The 13,588-nt window shown below is 37.5% G+C and overlaps 1 long non-coding RNA gene across 2 annotated transcripts in view; it reads right to left on the reverse strand.

Annotated features, from left to right (window-relative positions):
* The window catches only part of LOC148055687 (uncharacterized), a 74,373-nt gene that overhangs the window by 38,121 nt on the left and 22,664 nt on the right, over positions 1-13,588 (reverse strand). Inside the window, exon 3 of one of the 2 annotated variants that reach the window (XR_015704999.1) lies at positions 8,105-8,117. The exons of the other annotated variant lie outside the window; for it this stretch is intronic. This is a non-coding gene — a long non-coding RNA (uncharacterized LOC148055687). Of the gene's footprint in view, positions 1-8,104; positions 8,118-13,588 lie in introns of those variants that run through there. 2 annotated transcript variants of the gene reach the window in all.

The following is a 13,588-nucleotide window of genomic DNA, read 5'->3' on the forward strand; positions in this document are numbered from 1 at the left end:
TGCTGATCAGCTCAAATGTTCATCTCTGGAGGTCCCACATGTAGCACACAATGTTATGACAGCAACCATCATGTTCATCCACTCAAACTGAAAGGCAAGAGAGAATAAACCCCATAATCTTAGCTATAAATTAACTTTGAACTTCATTTGGAAAAAAAAAAAAGGAACAACAGCTCCCTTAATTACAGACTTTTCTTTATTTTTAATTAACCAGAATAACTGAAGCATAACTTCTTAAAATCCTCTTGCTTAGCGTCTCCCATAGTGGAACCTTTTTGCTACCTGCCAAACAATGTTAAATCTTGAAAAACTTCTGGCTGCGTAATCTACTGGCTAATACTAGTCTATAACATACACAGTGTCTTTCTTATAAGCCCTCATGACTTCAAAAAGTGTAATTTAGGTTCTGTTTGTTTTTCAACTCTGATTATTCCAAATAAAATAACTGCAGATTGTAAAACAGAAAATATTCTCTCTTGATCATTCCAAATTCATAGAAGCAGTACTTAAAATCTGCTTTCTTTATGGTTTGTATACTTTTTTTTTTTTTAAATCAAACATTAATGGTAACATCGTTATTTAATAAAAGCTTTTTTCTTAGGAACATATATTTCAGTCACATACAGCAAGGTTTTGCAACACCATACTAAGTAAAATGTAATAGTTCCATCCAGTGGTCATCTCCAGCATTGCAGACCTAAGATCAGAAAGTAAAACAAGAAATCTTTGCACTGAACTAATTCTAAGAATGACCTAATAGCATGGGAAAAAGCAGAGTTGACTTGCTGAATTCATACGGTAAGTACTTAATAAAGCATTATTAGCACGATCAGATCACAATTATAAAATATCTTTCTATTTGTACAATACATATAATTGAAAACACATTTACCTGTTACTAGCATTTTGAAATCATAACACAGAATAAAGATTTTACTTAATTTCTTAATTACTTCATACAAAAATGAATACATCCATAGCATAAAATTATAAATAACTCCCAATTTCAAAAACATGTCTTTTCTTTCCTATTTTTCATAATGTGCAGCATCCAGAAGGGCCCAACACAGAACTCACTATACTAAAAAAATACAAAAGCACAGACAAAGACATGCTCTCCTAGGAGCTTTCAGCATTGTTTGTGTCCCCCAAATGCTTCAGCTGAAAAGTGTCAGGTCCAGATGTATTGGTCACAGATGACTGACAGCAACTTCTGTAGCACAGATACAACTGGGGAAAAACACACCCATTTTTTTATCACCACTCTGACCCACTGTTCCTTCAGCGTTTGGAAAAAACCAACAAACATGTCAATGGAGTCTATTGGGCATCTTAAATGAAAGATTAAATATTTCTCATATGCACACACATACACAGATCATGGTGACAGAAACAACCAAAGGATTTTGCCAAATTGCCCACAAATTAGAAATGCAGAGCAGGAGCAGACGACGAGGCGCAGCAGCCATGCTACCTTCTACAGGCTCAGGTAGAGCGCCGCACATTTTTATGTCATGTCAGCAACTTTCACCACTGTGTTCATAAATATTAGATGCTGTTAACTCTTTCTGGTGTTCTGATAACCTTCCTCTGACAGCAACAGTTTCTGCTTGCCCTGTTTCAGGTCATTAAGATCAGTCAAATTCACAAGACACACAGATTGTGACCTTGTCAAAACCAATCATTTGAAAGACAGCTTCAGTTAGGGAAAAAGCAGAATATAAACTGCTATGTTCATGTTCCCTATGTACTAGCACAGACAGCGTCTTTGTTATTAAGTAAGCATAACGCTCCCCACCCATGATTGCTCTTCTCTATCCCAACAACCCATACAGTGCCATTCATCTTTTCTCCCTCTCCTCCCCTTTTCTTGTGCTGTTTCAAAATGAAATACATAAGATCTAAGCACAGAATGAATTATGAATAAAGCTTTCTTCACACTCATTTCTCCCTATAAACCCTGCCACTAACCTCAAAAGACATTTCCCTATTCGAAGATCAGCAAACAACGTTTCTCAGAGAGTGTAATGGTACCCGTGCCGATGCTTTTATACCAATAACTCAACTTCCTGAGCAGTGACAGGCTCTCCATGCCTTATAAGGCAGCTGCAAGCACTTCTTTAGAAGATAACCATAAAATGAACAGCACAGTCTGCCACTAACCACAAACTGTGTCCCAGAGGCTAGCCACCATTTTATGTTTTACACTAGGAGAGGTACAACAGACCAAAATAGGGAGAAATTCACAATTGCTTAACAAAGTTCAGTGCGACTTTTTGATTTGAGAAAGATTTGCCAAATTCAGCCACTGGGAGGAGTGTATCAGCACAGGCTTGTGCAGCAGGGAGATGGAGAGAGCAGGCTGAACTGCTGAAGAAAAACAACTGTACCACAAAAGCCATTAAAAAATTACTAGCTATTGCTTTCTCCAGGGTGAGCAGCTTGACTGGGATTTGAACACACACAAAGACTATCCCTATCCCAAGGCACCCAAAGCCCTATCAACAAACCGGGGGTGGGGGGAGGAAATAACATTCTTGAATTTCAGAATTGAAGGAAGATCACCTTGGGACCTAGATTATCCTTCCCATAGCACACGCCTGTAGGAGGAGCTGCTACAACACAAACCTGTTTCCCAATTCACCCTGGGGCCGCTGAGGCTCTCGGATATGGGGTCTGGTGTCTCTGCAAATGGCAGGAACCACACTTGCTCCCCAAGCACTCTACATTTCTTATATCTCCATGCCACATATCTGGGCATCTTACCATCTCACAGCTACACACAACAGAGAAATATCTCTACCGAATGGAGTATGAGGCACAGAGACCTTAAAGCTAGATCTACAAAGGGCACATTCATTAAAATGCCCACTGTTGGCAAGTCTTAGTATTTGGGCACCTTGTAGCCTATACATGGCCCTGAAATGAGACAGTCAAAAAGCAATAGAAATAAAGACTTCAGCAATGACTACCCTGAGCAGGGTGCTACCAGATACAGCTAATAGGAACCTGTAATAAAAGATAAGCAGTTTTTTACCTCTCCAGACATTAAGTCTCACACCTGTTTCTGCAACTGTGATCTAAAGGAGTGAACCTTCACCCATAGCCCTGGACCTTTCTCTGAAATTAAGCACACAAACACTTACTTCAAAACATTAAAAAAAAGTGTGAAGTCTTTAAATACATAAGCAGGGTGAGAATGAGGAGGGGAAAGTTGACTCATGCTACCAGCACTGGATGAAATACAGTAAAAGTGAACAAAACGGTCCTTGAAACAGGGACTGAAGCTCCAGACTTCCTAACAAGAAAGACAGCAGCAAGCCACACAGCTTATTCTCTTTACTCAGTCTCACAGCCCAATGAATATTTTTAATTCCTTTATACAAAGTAGAACAGCTTTCAGAGGCCTACACATGGGGTAATTACAGAGCCATCCTGGAGCAAAATCCTATGAGAAGTATCATTTTTGGTGCACACAAGGAGGGGAAGTGAACTCTGGGCTTCCGCTGACTGGAGAAAATCAACAAGCCTTCTGTCAAGCAAGATTGAAATTTAACCACTTATAATGTTGTATATAAATGTTGATGTTTTCATTTTAAATGTAACTTTGTATATTTTAATAAATGCATAAAGGGATTGTTTCCCCAAAGGCCTCCAGATATGACTTATTGATGTGTTAGGAATGAATTGGCACTTTGAGGCAAAAAGATAGCTCAGATTTATGAAGCAGTGAGCTTCAGAGTACAGGAAGGTACCATCCTACCAAGAACAGACCAGGTATTCCAAGATGCTCTTGGAATACAGTGATTTGAGCAGTTAACCTTTCAGTAACAAGCATCAAAATTACATTTCTCTGTTTCCTCAGATCAAAACCAAAATCCTCCTGTCAACATCAGGAGAAGCATTTTTGTAACAAATGCTTCCTTTCTAATCAGGGCCTCTTCTAGACAGCTGTTCTATTCACAACACTGAAAGTTAATTTCTGTTCATACTGATATTCGCAATCATTCTTTAATTGTTTACTTTAACTGCTTTGGAAAGAAATTCCACTGATTTTTTTTTCCTTTCGTATCAAAACTTGAGTGAACAGCCTGGAAATTATTAGAAACTGACAATATACTGTATTAAAATTCATTGTAATATAAACAATATCTACAAATTCATAATCTACTTAAGGGACTGGGGAGCACTCATTTTTATTCCCTTATAATTGCACATTTTCCAGATTATCATCTTTGTTTAAAGAAGAAAATATATTACAAAAAAACTCTGCAATACAAGGGAGAGCATTAAAACTTCAAAGGCTAGCACTAACAAACCCAAACAACAATGGACCAAAGACTATAACCTTAACCTGCGTTTAGTCCCCCTGCACCATATAAAGCAGGCTGATAAATGAAGTTATTTATGATACCTTCCCTAGAAGGTGCTTCCTTTGGTGCACAGACCCAGTCCACTTCAGAGAGAAAGAGGGAGTAAGGATGAACACTCATTTGTGGGACCCCATGAAATTTCTTGCACACGTTTAACAGTATGAGAGAAAGGAAAAAGCAGCAAGTTGTGTCAGGGTAACTGCTTCTTCAAGGCCCTGATTCTGATCCCGACACAGGATGCTTAGGATGCCAAGTGAATTACACAAACCAAATGTTGAGAGACAATGAGAAAATTTGGTTTTCTCTTTTTCAGGTTCCCCAATTTAATGTCCCATGATACAAACTGACCAGCACCAAAATTTGGAAATAAAGGCCCAAAGTTTAACGTTTTGTGCCTAAAAAGAAACTGGCAAAAAGCGTCCATCCTGACAGTGTCTTGGGTATCTCAGATTCAGCAGTCTGAAAACAGAGGAGATATTTGATCTCGATCTCATTTTGCCTTTATTGCTTTCTTGTAAAAGATAAAACTTGCACACCTCAAGGGTGTTGTGAAGGTAAATTAATTATTTTGGGAGAAGCTATTCAGATATTACAGTGATAAGCATCATGAAAAGCCCCTGAGGAAAAGAATTATTTTGACTTCAGAGTCAGGGTCTGAATAAAATGCAGGAAATAAGGCCTCAGGCCACATGTTGTACAAAATAGTGAACATCTGCTCATTAAGCAAACCCTGCCCATCTCATAAAACCAAATACAGCAAGAATACTTTGGAAAAAAATAGCATGGGATAACATAATTAAGAACTACTGTATAGCATACAACTGGAGGCAAACTTCTGTTACAAGAGTCATTAACAGTACTTGACTATAAACTCTTCATTTTTCTTATAATATTTTTAATGCATGCAATGTCCTTGTTTGCCTCGTCAGAATTAAAACCAAATCCCATGTCCTTTGTGACCACTTTGTCCATTAATAATGTTTGAAACACATGTAAAACAAAACAGACCTCTTCCCCTTCAACTGGGAGAGTAAATGATAGCAGTTGTTACACTGTGGGTTTTTGGGGATAGAATTGGCCAGAAAGTTTTCATGCGTCTGCTGACAACAAGAGTCAAGAAGTGGAATGTCATTCTGCGCTCTGGAAGGAGACGTGCTCTTTTGGCAATAGACTTTTCAAACCATTCAACTCTCCCCAATAAACTTTGTCTTCTACCCCATATACTCAGATCTATATTGGTCATATGTTGGGGTTTTTTTCCCCTTTCAAGTCTCGGTTTTCCAATTCTCTGCTTCTTGTTAAAAATTCACGATCCCCTTCTAGACTATATAACCTCACCCCGCTCTTTTGACCTACATCACCTAGTTCCTTTATTATTAGTTCCCTATCCTGCATTCCTCAGCCGAGCCACCTTATGTCCATCATTTTAATCTCCAGCGATACCTACGCTTTTTTACTAGGCACCAGTTAACTTTGGCACTTACTCTGAGAATCAATACTTCTAGCCTCAGTCTCCCAAGTGTTCCCATTCATCCAGACCTACTTTGAGATCTCTTGAAACACATTTCCCCTTTCCCCAAGTCCTATGCCACTGCATTAACTTCTTATCCAGGTATCTTTGGCAGAGTGCCATCTGGCTGCTATTCTTTATGTATGGGTAGGGTCCAATTCTGAGTCAAACTCATTGCTATCCCAGTTTTTCTTCTCCTTCCCCTAGATCTGTTTCCTCTAGTCTGCTTTCAGCTTGCGATACCTCACACATTGCTAGGTGTTTACAGCAGGAGACAAAAAAAAAACCCTTCCATCTAAGTACTGAAGTCAACTGTTAACTAATTTTTATCTTCAATATTTAATAAAACATTTAACTTCATCTTTGAACTGAAAAAACAGAGACATTTCCCCCCTTCCAAACATATTTAGGAATACAAAATAAACTTAAGATAAGCTTTCAAAATGGAAATATGTTCATATTCACAGGACTATATTACCAATACACATAAAACCTGAATTTCACTGATAACTCTCAATGAGTAAATGCTGAGACTCAGGGAATGGCCTACTATACAGGAAAGATGAGCATCCATTTGCATGGTAGTAACCATAACGTAACATTATACTTTAACCCAAATGTAGTTGGAAACATGCCGAAGCAGTAGTGTTCACAGTACTACTTCACTTCATGATGCTAAACCAGGCCTCAGAAGGAAGATGCTGCTAAAGAAAAGAGTCATGCAGCATCTTGTCAGGCATGCATCGCTTTCAGTGAATGCCTGACCTTTCTGAAAGGCATTTCAAGGTAGTCAATGTGAACGTTCAGCACCAGGTGAAATCGCACATGCACTGCCTGAACACACAGGTACAAGACACTGCGCCAGGACCTTTCGTTAAAGGATAGAAAGGGCAATGCTAAAAGCTGATGGAGGCCAGGGGGAAAACAAAGACCTTTGAACTGAGAAGGCAGTGGACAGGAAGGTAAAAGTGCCTCTCCTGAAAGGAGATTTTTCTGGAATGCAAAGGGAGGCGAGGAAGGGCAACTGCCTCCCAGGAGGTCCCAGCCTCACACCAGGGCCCCTGCCCTTCCGGGGACCACCCTCCTTCCTCAGTATCTAAGCCCATTTTCTGAGTGAAACGCTGCATCCCTGCAAGTGGAAGAGCCTCCAAGCGCCTGCTCCACCAGACAGCAGTGCAGTCCCCATGCCTCTGCCTGGGGAAGAGTGAAAAACCCTGCTGCTCATCACTGTCGCACAGCTGTGACAGCCAGCGGCTCCCAAACAGAGCCCTGGGAAAAAAATCAAAGCTCCTAAAGGAGTTTCAGACAGTGCAGCAGAGGCATGTTGATGTAGCATATCAATGCCAGCTGCCGTACTGTGGGCACTGCAGAGGCAATAGCTAGCATTACCTTCAGGGAATTCCATCAGCTCTTCTGGTGGATTTCTGAATTTCAGAGGACTTAATCCATGGTAATGTTAGGCATGGCCAAGAGAGATTAACATTATGTTTCAGAGCATCTAAGCATCTTGCAAAGTTACGTTACACCTTTTAAAACAAGATCCTGAATAATTTAGAAGTTATTTAAAGCATGACTCGGTACAAAAAAACAAGTCAAAGAAAGTAGATTTTACATTCTGCAACTCACGCAATGAAGTTAGCTGTTTCTCTCTTCTGATTTTGTTAACAGTTTAGTTTTTGAACTCAGATACATTAATCCCATATTCCTTTTCAGGATTTCAAGCCACAAAGTTCATAAAGTATTGTTTTGTACCTATGCAAACCTACAGCTTGAACTCCCCGAGCACTTGTGGTCAGACATTTCAACACGACAGTCTGAAATCCAGGCAGATAGGTACAGAAAAGTTCAGGAAGAGAAATTAAGAAGAAAGGTTAGGTACACAGCCAGATTATACTTGAATTTCGCAGTGGCTCCTATTTATCACAAAATTAGTCCAAAAAAAAATTTGAATTCCAACTTGTATAGCAAGTTTTTACAATAATAAACTTAATTTCCAAAACTCCAGACTTTGGTAGGTTTGGTGGGTTTTTCTCCCCCCCCCCCCCCCCTTAAGAAGTATTCCTTTTAAAAAAAATTGGCTGAGAAAGCTGTCCTAATTAATATTCAGTTCAGTGATTAAGCACTCTCCCAAGTGACCTATATGTGTAATAGCATCAAGTACCACCTGCTCAAACTGTTGTTTTGCAGCGAAATATTAATCCCTCGTACCTTCTGTTACCAAGCTTGGATGCCATCTGAAATTCAAAAGGGAATAATTCATTGTAGATGCTTTGTAAACTCGCTGAAATTTATATAAAAAACTAGCAATTATGTACAAATAATTTGAAATAGTGTAGCACAAAAAGGAGGTTACAGAATTCTAGATAATTTCTCCTATTTGAAGTTCATTTCATATTATGTAATGTATAAATAAAATTTTTTAATGGAAATTATTTCTTTTGAATAAACCTTGCATATTTTCTATAGACAAGTGCAAGGAATATAGCTATCTCAAATTGCTTATGTCTGGTCCTTAAAGAAGAGGTGTTAAGATAATATTTCATAAAAATCTATTTCTTCAAAAGTGGTGGCATAGAAAGCTCCACTGCAAGTTTGAATTTATCCCTACCACAAAATACATTAATAGATACAGCGTATTTTTTATATGCACCGTGGGTGGAAAAATCCTTATATTTCTGCCAACATTATACCTAGAATGCAAGCAAAATTGCATACTTAAGACAACATGTTTGTACTATTGATGGCACGCAAGTGGAAAGGGAAAAAGAAACAGAATCAGATAGTTGGCAGCATAACAAACCCAAAGGTCAACATCTGATTTCGCTGACTTCAACTGGGAGCCTTCGTATTTCACAAAGTCTTTATTTAAACAAAAAAAAAAATTAAAAATCCTCACATGCTTTCTGTCTTGGGACTACATATGTGAGAGAGACCTTTAGACCTCAGCTTCAGTCCACATAGGTAAGCAAAGGATCATACAGAAGATCTGAAGGCAGGACACAAACCTACAAAGTTACAAGTACAAAGGAAATTTTGCAAGCAAACTAAGCAGCTCCTTATGTAGAAAAAAACCCAATCGCTAATTTCTTTGAAGGTATTCTCAGCATATTCCTAAACATTTATGCAATAACACAACTTTCCCTTGTTCTGTGTAAGTTGGGGTCAAAGTGAGGCAAATGAACTGTGCCTAAATTATGTGGAAACAGAATTTTCAAAGACCACAAATTCTGTACTTAGAGACTGAACAAATTAGTAGCATAAAGCAGCAGATTCTACAGTAAGAGAAAATTTATTTAAATTAAATAATAAATTAAAAAACAAAATCAATCTTTGAAATAGTCCCATCATTTCTAAGATAACATTCTTAACATAATGACAGTGGGGCCTGTGGGGCTTAAGAAGAAAACCAGACTGTATCTAAAGGAGCTTGCAAGGGGGCTCAGTTTTGGGCTAGTACCAACATACAACAGTATTTGGAAATCTCCAAATGCATTGCCTACAACATCTAATAAAAGTCTCGAGACCTCTCCTCAAAGACAAAACAAGTTAAGGCCTACAGTGTGGTCATAATGGGTTTCAGCAACTTGCCTTAGAGTCTTTGAGCCAAATTGAGCACATCTTCTAAAAAAACATGCTTCTAAAACATAACTTTATTTTCTCAGTCCCCCTGTATAAAATGTGTTGCACCACACTTTGCCATCTTATTGGGGTCTTGTGAAAAAAACACCTTAAAGATCTGTGACAGATTCTGCTATTCTAGTAATACATGCAATGTAAAGTACCTTAACCTTTTTGTATAAATGCAATATATTGGAGAAAGTATTTTACCTTCACAGCTTTACCTCTGTTACAACTAATCTTTGGGAATTGGTCATGAAAGCCAAATACAAAAATTTTGAAAAGCAGAACAAAAAAGCAAAGATTCTATGAGTGCTTTAACTAACATGAATATTATCCTCCCACCATCCAACCAGAGCATATTGACTTGCGTGTTCTTAAGGTTCTCATTTTATTTATGTGACTTTTATAGAAGAAGATTGTAGGCTGGTTGTAAAACACATGCAAAATAGAACTGTCCAACAGATTTTGGGAGGCATGCATTCAGATACATTTTTATCATCTTATTCAAGAAGCAACTGAACCAAATTAATGAGATGTATAAAGACTTATTTTTTAAAAAGACATAAATGAGAATTACATAGACAGCTCTCAAAGGTTAATTGCAGCTGAATCCTTAACTATTCGGCCTCTTCTGAGCTGCGAACAGTGGTGACTCTGTACATTTGCACAAACTAAATATATAAGGAAAGCAAAGGCTCTCACTTGCCAACAGGGACCACATGGTTGAAATGATTGATGGGGTGAATTCTCCCTACTGTCCCCACTCTCTTTGCTGAGCAAATGGACAAACGGCTCATGAAACATCCCTCACATTTTCACGTTTACTTATACCTCAAGCATTCAAGGTGAACCATACCAGTTTCAGTTCAGCTTAAATGCTATGTTTTAAACCACGGGGGTTGAGGGAGGCAATGAGAGGCCTTACAACCCACAGCCATGCCAGCAGAAGGGACTGCGAGACCCAGATTTGTTCCAAGATCACTAAAGCATTGATTTGAGGAGTGTATTTTCTATCATCTCAAAATAAACTGATTCCATAGATTTTTGCTACTAAATAGTAGCAATATCCTCCAGATATAGAAATCAGAATGTCATACTATTTATGTATTAATAGCTGGGTGTGTTTATTTTCACAGTAGATACCACCACATTATGTGATGTCTCCAGACAGTACTGACTTATAGAAGTGGAGAAAGATTTGATCTGAAGAAGTCTTCAAACAAAAATACTATTGAAATATGCCTTACCAATTGCTTACCAATGTGGACTGAAACTGAAGTCTTAGCTCAGAAAAATAAAAGTATACATTAAATATTTATTCAACAAGTTAAAATTAATTTTCTTCCCAAGGTATGCAAACAAAGCATGTACTTTGAACTTTCAAACCTATTTTAATAAAAACTAGAAGTTGCAAACTATACGTTCAATAGAATAAGATGAAGAGAGACATGGAAAAAAAATTAAATCAATTCTTATGTATTAGTTTATGCTACTGTATTCTTTTGTTTTCAGTTTTGTCTGAAAAGCTTGTTAAACTCATCTGATAATTATTAGCTATCTGCTAGTTTTTATTGATACTAATGCAGGCAAAAGGCTTTGCTTTCAATGAAATTTTCCATTCTCTGTGCATTTCAAGGAACCAAAATAGAAATAGCTAAATTTTCAAATCACATTAGACTCTAAAAATAGGAATTTCTGGAGTATTTTGCGAATGCTGATAACAAGACAGTTCTATTCAAATATTTCCAGGAGCTCACCTTTTGTCACCCATGTGTATGAAAAGCATGGCAGCTATTCAAAGGGGTATTACCTTATTTCTATATAATGCAGTTATTTACATATTTGAATTACCTACCTGAAAGGCACAGACCTATCTTAGGGATAACACTAAATATATCAGACAACATAACTAATGTTACCATTCAGAAGTACAATTTTGCTGTGTTTATATTTCAGTCATAGCAACGACTGTGGTAGAAGTATTTTCCATGATTAGTCTGTTCTAATACTAGTGTCAATCTTGCCCATCCAGTAGAGAAAAGCAGAACAAGACATTCACTAATGAAGCAGGAAAAAAGCCTTCCCTCATCCTCTGCCTTCTGTGAAATGCTGCAAACATTTTAGGAAAATAAAGTAGTAGCATGAGAAAATTACCCAAATGCAACCTGACACTACAGAGCTGTATCAAGCCTAACTGTAATTTATTTGAATAAAAGCTGAAATTTCTTCAGAAGTGCTCTGCATTAGAAGGGGACAGGAAAAAAAAAAACAAAAAGCTGACAGTCACTAGCTCCTGTGAAGACAATAAAAACAAGGATAAAAGCTTAGAAGCACTGAAGAATGGCCTTTTCTCTACAGCTAGTGAATAACAGCTTTCTTTCTACCTTAAACTGGAGTACGTACTGCGATAGAGCTCCACATCTCCACAAAGATGGATGCAATGTAATATTCCTCTTATTTCTAAGGTAGCATCTCAGGTCAAAAAGCACAAAGATCACATAAAAATGCTTCATACAACAGTATTTTCCTATACAAAAATATATCCAGTAACTGGTTTTGAATTCCACAAAATATATAAATCATTTCCCTGTAAAAAGATACACCACCTAAGAAATGCTGACGCTACCACGGGACATGTATTTTAGTACCACTGACTTGAGTTGATCAGAAAGCTATACTTGCTGTATTTCATTTATAAGCCTGTGATTTGAATTCATTTTATGCCGATAAATCCTAAGTCTTAATATGTTAAAACACACACATTAAATGCAAGGGAAGCCATTGTGACAATCTGTCAAAGGCCTTTCAAACCAAGGCCACAAAGGTAACCCCACTTTATTTTCAGTATAATAATTTTATAGTGACTGTAAGTTAATATTAACTGAGAAGGTCCCAGTGAAGTCAACAAAAAGGCTCCCCTTAATTTCCCCTTAGTTTTATGGTCTGTTTTCATGCCTGGCAAAGAATCATCAGAATCTTACCATTAAAGTGGTTATCTCTTTTTTTTTCCCCTTAGCAAACAGGTCTTTAGAATGAAAATGACCCTATCGGTCACTTTCAGTTAGTTTTATGACTATACTCTAAATAAAAAAAAGATCAAGTTAAAATTAAAGAAAATAATAAACTCACAGATAAAGATTTTAGAATGAAAACATGGTTTTGCGAAGTTTACCACCACTTCTTTTCCACTTTGTTATAGATCATTTTCATAATATTTTTTGTACTTCCCGAGCACTTGTACACATACAATTATTATGACAAAAATAAAAAAATAAGGTGAAACAAAGATGCATTCTAGTATTGCCTTTTTCAGCCACCAGTTACAGGATACCTAAAGAGAAGAGCTAACTTCAAGAGAAGCATATTTAACTAATAATCCACAATATTACATCCCACGTGCCAGTTAGTGGAACCTTTTCCTTCCCTCCTTATTACAACTCTACTTTCACTTACTGTTTAAAGTTCATATCTAATTCAATATCCAAACACATCAAATAATAATGCATCACCTTGTCATGCTTACAATCACTTTTCATTTTCCAAATTACCTGGACCACTAGTTGGTGAGCCAACATTGATCTTTGCTGCTTTCCTTCTTTTCACAAAGGAAGAAGCTCCACCTTCGCTTAACTTTAGGAGCAACCAGTGCATCATAACGTTGAGCATGCTGCTGCTACAGATCATTTTAGTTTTCACCCTTCAATTACCAAGTGTCAGGAGAAAAAAGTATTTGTTTGAAGCAGGAGGACTAATTCAAACTAACAGAAGCCATTTTTACAATCAATTAGTCTGCACAGTCGAATTTATGCAACTATTTCTCTTAAGACTTTTAAATGGTTGCCCATAATTTCTGTGTCTGAGCACCTGCCACATATAAATCAACAACTGAGCACTGCAGGAATCACACAGCCATATTCACTGCACAGCTATTATGAACCAGCCTTCTGTTCAAAGGTACTGAGCTGTGGTCTTCATGATTACTTAGTAGTAAAACAATTTGTTTTGACTAAACTGTCTCCAGAGCAGGTTGAAGCATATGGTACATAAACTTTCTAGAACTGAAGGTGATCTTTGGAGGATGTGT

Source organism: Nipponia nippon, unplaced genomic scaffold (genome assembly GCF_047370975.1).
Source record: "Nipponia nippon isolate SJK-2023a ecotype South Korea unplaced genomic scaffold, ASM4737097v1 scaffold_2, whole genome shotgun sequence".
Lineage (NCBI taxonomy): Eukaryota > Metazoa > Chordata > Aves > Pelecaniformes > Threskiornithidae > Nipponia > Nipponia nippon.